We start from the raw sequence: 6,399 nt of genomic DNA on the forward strand, positions 1-6,399 counted from the left end.
AAACCTTGACTTGTATAGCTCTTTTAGGCACTCAGTCATTGCCAATATGTTCCGAAAGAATTGTGCATATTGAAATCTTTTCTTTTAATTTTCTTATCACATGTTTCCTATATATAAGAGTTTATATAACATGTTTGGTATTTAATGCTAAAACAATTTCTTATAATTATTAATAGGCATTTGAAAATTCATTTGACAATATGAAAGGACAAAGGAGTTTAAATCAATGTGGTGTTTAGAAAAATGCATTTATTATAAGATATACAGATAGATAGATACATAGATAGATATACTTATAGATATAGATATAGATATAGATATAGATATAGATATAGATTGGACACCAATTAAACTAACCAGTTTGAAATCAGTAACCACAACATGGTTATCAACTTTGGGAATCAGAGTTATCAACGAGGAGTTAAAACCAAAGAAATTTTCTTCATAACAAAAAAATCCTCCACGAACTCCATTGCATCGACTCGAATTAAATCTCAATATTTTTTTATAAAAACCAAATGAAAACGCCTATTTTTGTTTATTATGCCATAAAAAATATTTTTATCGACTTCAATTTCCCACTTCAGTTTGGTCTTTTGAGTAGCATCAAGAATTTTCATCTTTACACTTTCCTTTGTTTGTTGAAGCATCTCCCTCATGTGATCAATCATAATAACCAAAGGGCTTCTAGCCCAACAGTATCAGGTGGTGTCCTCCCTCCTTTAGGTCGAGGGTTCAAGTCCCGTCGTGGACGTAGGTGGATTTAGGTGTTAATTTAGGAGTAGATTATATATTATATTTGCTGGTTCAAAAAAAAAAGAAAAAAAAAGATCAATCCTAACAAAAAGATATATTTAATTCAATGTATTTAATTTATGAAAAAAAAAAAGCATTATCATTCCATGAAAAAAATATATATTTAATTTAATATTTTATTAAAAGCGTACAAATTACTCCTAATTTCATATTTGTCTCCAACGAGACTTTAACCTCAACCTCAATAATAAAGGACAATATCAAATACCATTGAGCTAAAAGTTATATGGTATTTTCCTTTATTTCATGTATTTCTTTTTCCAACAGTGTATTGAATTTAAAATTGTACAAGGTATATAAGATAAAGTGTGTTTGTTTGTCTTTTTAAAGAAATATAAGACTTATTAATGATTATTGAGCTACTAACCCTATTAAAATTTATGTTTATCGTTTTAAAAAGAACGGTACACAAATTTATTAAAAAAAAATAGATCACTAAATTATTCTTATCCAAAAATCATTTTTGAATTCTCTTCTGAAATGTCATCTTTGTAAATTGGAGTCAGTAAATGTTAAAATATGGAATACAAGTAAGTTTTGTACATTCTCTCGTGGCCAAATCCATAATTTTAAAATGTTGGGGCACTCAATGTAAAGAAAACAATTTAAAGAAAGAAAAATACATATACTAATATAAAAAATTTAAACCATTAGGGGCATGTCCCCGCTCCCCAAACCCTCTTCTTAAATCTGCCCTGCATTCTCTATGTAATGCAAATATCATAATATAGATTATTTAGTGGGGATATCATTTTCGAAATCGAAGATCATGTTAGAAACTCATACGAGGATTTTCAAACTAGTGTATCGGCTTCGAAAATTGGTTCATTAGGTTTTTTGTGTTTTGCTTTCTGAAATACTTTGTGATTAGTTGATTAGGTGTACATATATATTAGATTTGATACTTTCCATAAGATCTAGTTTTTTGTCCTTCAAAAATCATTTATGGGATTGACAATGTTTTGAAAATGTTTAAACACTTTCGAAAACCATATGTTGGTCAAACAGTTTATCGAAATTATGTTTTCTAAAATAGCTGCTTTGAAACATTGGGTTCTAAAATGATTTCTATGAAATTATTAAAAAAAAATCAACCTTCTAGCTTCGAAAAATTGGGTTCGAAAGTCAGAATCACACTTTTCTATCTTTTTAAAACATTGGCTATTCTACGACAATCCACTTTAAAAAGAAGATGAGAGTCATGCAAGAAGACATGTTTAGGCAAACATGTTTCGACTCTTGGCTCAACCTACCAACCACAATGCGAGACCCTCTTCTTGTGCATAATGTCCTCAATCGTGAGGAGTGACCTAATTTGCCTTTTCCTAACAAGTCATTTTATTTAGGGTACGCATGTATAAACTAACATCCGGGCTCATACATTTTTGTATAATGGCAAGATTGAGATTCGAGTAACTCCGCGTCGAGGATAAATACAAGACACTCTAAGTTAGGAGACGGGTGTTCAATAAAAAAGTAAATGATGACATAACAATTAGGAATCTCAAGAACCTTTCTAAATCAAATATTTTTGTTAACCCAGACGAGGATATGGTGTGTTTTCACCTCTTATATTTGTTAGATTATGAGTTCATGCAAACAGATGCGCATGAACCCCCTGAAGGAGGACATAATGTTGTTGGAGGATGTTCGAAGAAGTGAAGTTTATAATGCGGGCTCGAGAAGGAGTATCTTTGTGCAAGGATACCCACGATACAATCATATAAGGAGATGATGTTTTTGAACAAGTTTGAGAAGTAGACATTGCTAAAGAAAAAACACACACACACACACAAAAAAAAAAAAATAATAAATAAATAAACTAAAGTTGGTTAGCTAAATCCACATGACACGTTCAGCTACAAACCGTTATTTTTCATGCCATGCAACAAGATATTCTGGAAAAAAAAAAGTTTGGATCGACAGAAAAAGAAGCAAAAGTCCTCTACAAGAACCTATAATTCCCAATGAGAACATTAACATTAGATAACTCGTTATTGTTCTTACATATCATTTTTAAAGAAATGTTTGATTTTTTTATGATTTCAATTTAACTACTTTTCATCTTATTTTGAAAATATTTCTCATGTCAATTTAAGTTTATCTTATTTTTTAAATATTTGTCATCTCAATTTAAGTTTATTTATGTAAATATTTAAAAAAAAATAAATAATATAACATTATTTCAAAAAAAAGAGTAGTTTGATACCATTGATAACAAGTACCTTTTATTTAAAACCTACTAGCTAGTTATTTATCTAAATGAGAAATTAACTCTTACTTTTTATACTTACAAATATTTATACCCATTAAAATTATGATAAATGTTATAATTTCATCATTGGAATTAAATGTGAAATCTTATTTTTGTTACTTGGAGTGTTCCAATAACAGAATTCACAAACAAACAAATAAATGTGAAAGCAGATTTGCATACACATGGAAAAGTGAAGTTATGCCAAATAACTCGAGTTAAAGAAAATAGACGAGGACCCAAATGGTCCACAGTTACGAAACTTTTGAACTCTTGTGGCAAGAACATTATGGGAAAAATAATTATTTCTAATTTCTTGTCCTTTTCCTATTCAATAATTCATTTGGTTTACAAGAAATGAAAATAGGTAAGAGTAACACTCATCACCTATATAAGATTAAATAGGTAAAAGTAACACTCATCACCTATATAAGATTACACAATTCTTGTGACATTCAATTTACTTTATGTCCACGATTAGTGGTTTAGATCCTGTCATGTTTTATGTTTAAATAAGTACAAGCAACCTAATCGTTGTATATCCATATATACATGTAGTCATATTCTTTTCTTTATATCATGGTAATTTTGTATAATTCCAAGATTGGTCATATATATATATATATATATATATATATATATATATATAGTGTTGTAAACCTCGTCGAGTTGGTCGATTACTTGGCCGAGAACTCCCTACTCGGCCCCTTACCGAGACGAGTTACCGAATCAGAGTACTCCCCGATTGGCCTCTTACTGAAGCGAGCAACGTTGTAAAACTCGACCAACTTGGTAATTAATTAATATATATAATATACTTAATGATTTTTTATTTAACACACACATATGCGATTATTACTATATATATATATATATATATATATATATATATATATATATATATATATATATATTAGATTTTCAGTAATTATTTACAAAATAAGACCATTGTGTATTTTTCTGTTTTTGTGTATTCACATGTATCTAATTTGTTATATATTTCAATCAATTGATAGTTTTAACTTATGATTTTGACATATATAATTTCCTTGGAAATATTTCTACATTAATTACCAAATCCGAATACTCCCCGAGTACTCTTTACTCAGTAGTCGATCGAATCCGAAAATATGTCTGCATATATGCATATTTTTATTTTGTATATATGCGCATATGGTGCACTTTTACATAAATTTCTTTTTTTGAATATCAATATGGAAATATGTTGGTAAATGATGAATTTACATATTTTTAGTTATTTTTTTATATATAAGATAAGACTTAAAACAAAGGTTGAAATGTCATGCATATTTTTTTAGAAACCACAATTTATATAAAACAAACAAAGACTAAGAAGAAGCTAAAACAATAACAAGGTCTAAGCCATTATAGTTTGGCTTTTAAAACCAAGGTTGAAAAATCATGTACATTTGAGTTTGTGCATATATTCATATTTTTTGACTTTTTCTAGATTTTTTTAAAATATCATAATTGTTTAAGATGTTAATATAGAAGGTGATTCGTTGATTTTTTTTTCACAAATTTAAGTTGTTTTTTTTACGAAAAATGTGTATATGGTACACATTTTTCAAAGATTTTTTTTTTTGAAATAAGATAAAATCTAAAATAAAAGTTGAAAATTTGATGCTATCGATTCTAAAAAAAAAATCAGTGATATCAATAGAATATATATATATATATATATATATATATATATATATATATATATATATATATATATATATATATATATATATATATATAAACTAAAATGTAAGTTATATTACTGAGAATATATTATGGTAGCTAAAAATATTATTTATAATGCATATTGTATATATGTATAATGCTGATTTCATACTACATTTCATTTGAATTCTTAAGTTTTTATAATTAATTACTTGCACTCACTTTTCTTTTACCTTTTAATTTTTTAAAATGTTAATTTCACACCCTTAACTTATAAATTTTTGAAATGCCATCCGCACCGGCTCAATTTTCTAAACTTCTGTGTTTATTCCCCGTAATATATATAATATGATTTCCTTTAATAAATTTCGTTCATTAATTAAAAAAATATTTTTTTTAACTTATTTTTTTTAAATATGTGTCGGTATAAATTGAAGGTGATCAACATTTCGATATATTCAAATTCGAGTTTATATACGTTTCGATTTACTTTTTTTTCGTGCATATTTTTATGTACGCGTAATTTCTTTTCATGCATATTTTATATATGTCCGACATATGAGTCATGTCATATATAATATACATTTTATTATTTGAACTTTTCATTTGCTAATTAAAAAAGAGTTTTACTTACATATTTTTTTATAGTCGATATAAATTCGATTTTTTTATTATTTTTTATTTTTTTATTTATGTTTTGACATAAATTTAGTGTATATTTCCATGGTTTGTTTTGATCTAAATTAAAGTGGCGGCGTAGTCCTTGCTTTTGATTGTTGTCATTTTTAGTTTTTTTGCTTTTATTCCATTATCATTTATGTAATTTTGCTCTTTGGATCTTTCACAATGAGGAAATGTGACTTCCACATAAAATTTGTGTGTTTTCATGGTTTTTTTTTTATAAAACCGAAGTGGCGGTGCACTTTTTTTTTTGTCCAAGTTTAGTCATCGCATTTTGGTTGTTATTTATGGTCTTTCCTTTTATACCATTATCATTTATGTAATTTGATCTATGTAATGACCTCTACATTCTTATGGATTATTCAAAAACCATCAAATTTATGAAAATAGCCTCAAAACTCTTCTCAATTTTTGATAAATCACTCAACGTTCATTTCTTTTAACGATGAGGATTTTTGACAGTTGTCATATGATATACAAGTTTAATCAATTTTCATGTCTAATACGAAAGCAAAACACATAAGAACTCGTGACAAAGCACATATTCAAATATTAGCATAATCTATTTTCAAACCTAGGATTTTCATTAATTGATCTCACATAAATTATAATGACTCCAATGTAAAATAAGGTGTTTTAGGTTGAATGCAAACTTTGGTAATTTCTCTAGTTATTGTCATAAAATAACAAAAAAGAATATATGATCTTCTCTTTATGTCGTTAATTTTCCACTTGTGTTTAATAGGTTAATAAACAGTTTTCTGAGTTCTCAATAGATCATTTGGATGGTTTTCAAGAGTATAACATGTGAACGTCCACTTTGGCTAGAAGTACACAAACCTTTTCGCCGAAAAAATCCAAGCCGTTTATTTATAAAACCGATTTTTTAAATCGGATATATTTTATACGACCTGACATTTGGTAACCGGATGTTAAAAAATTAGTTTATTGTTTATTCT

The sequence above is a fragment of the Lactuca serriola genome, chromosome 4 (genome assembly GCF_051521515.1).
Source record: "Lactuca serriola cultivar US96UC23 chromosome 4, Lser_US96UC23_V15, whole genome shotgun sequence".
NCBI classification, from domain to species: Eukaryota; Viridiplantae; Streptophyta; class Magnoliopsida; order Asterales; family Asteraceae; genus Lactuca; species Lactuca serriola.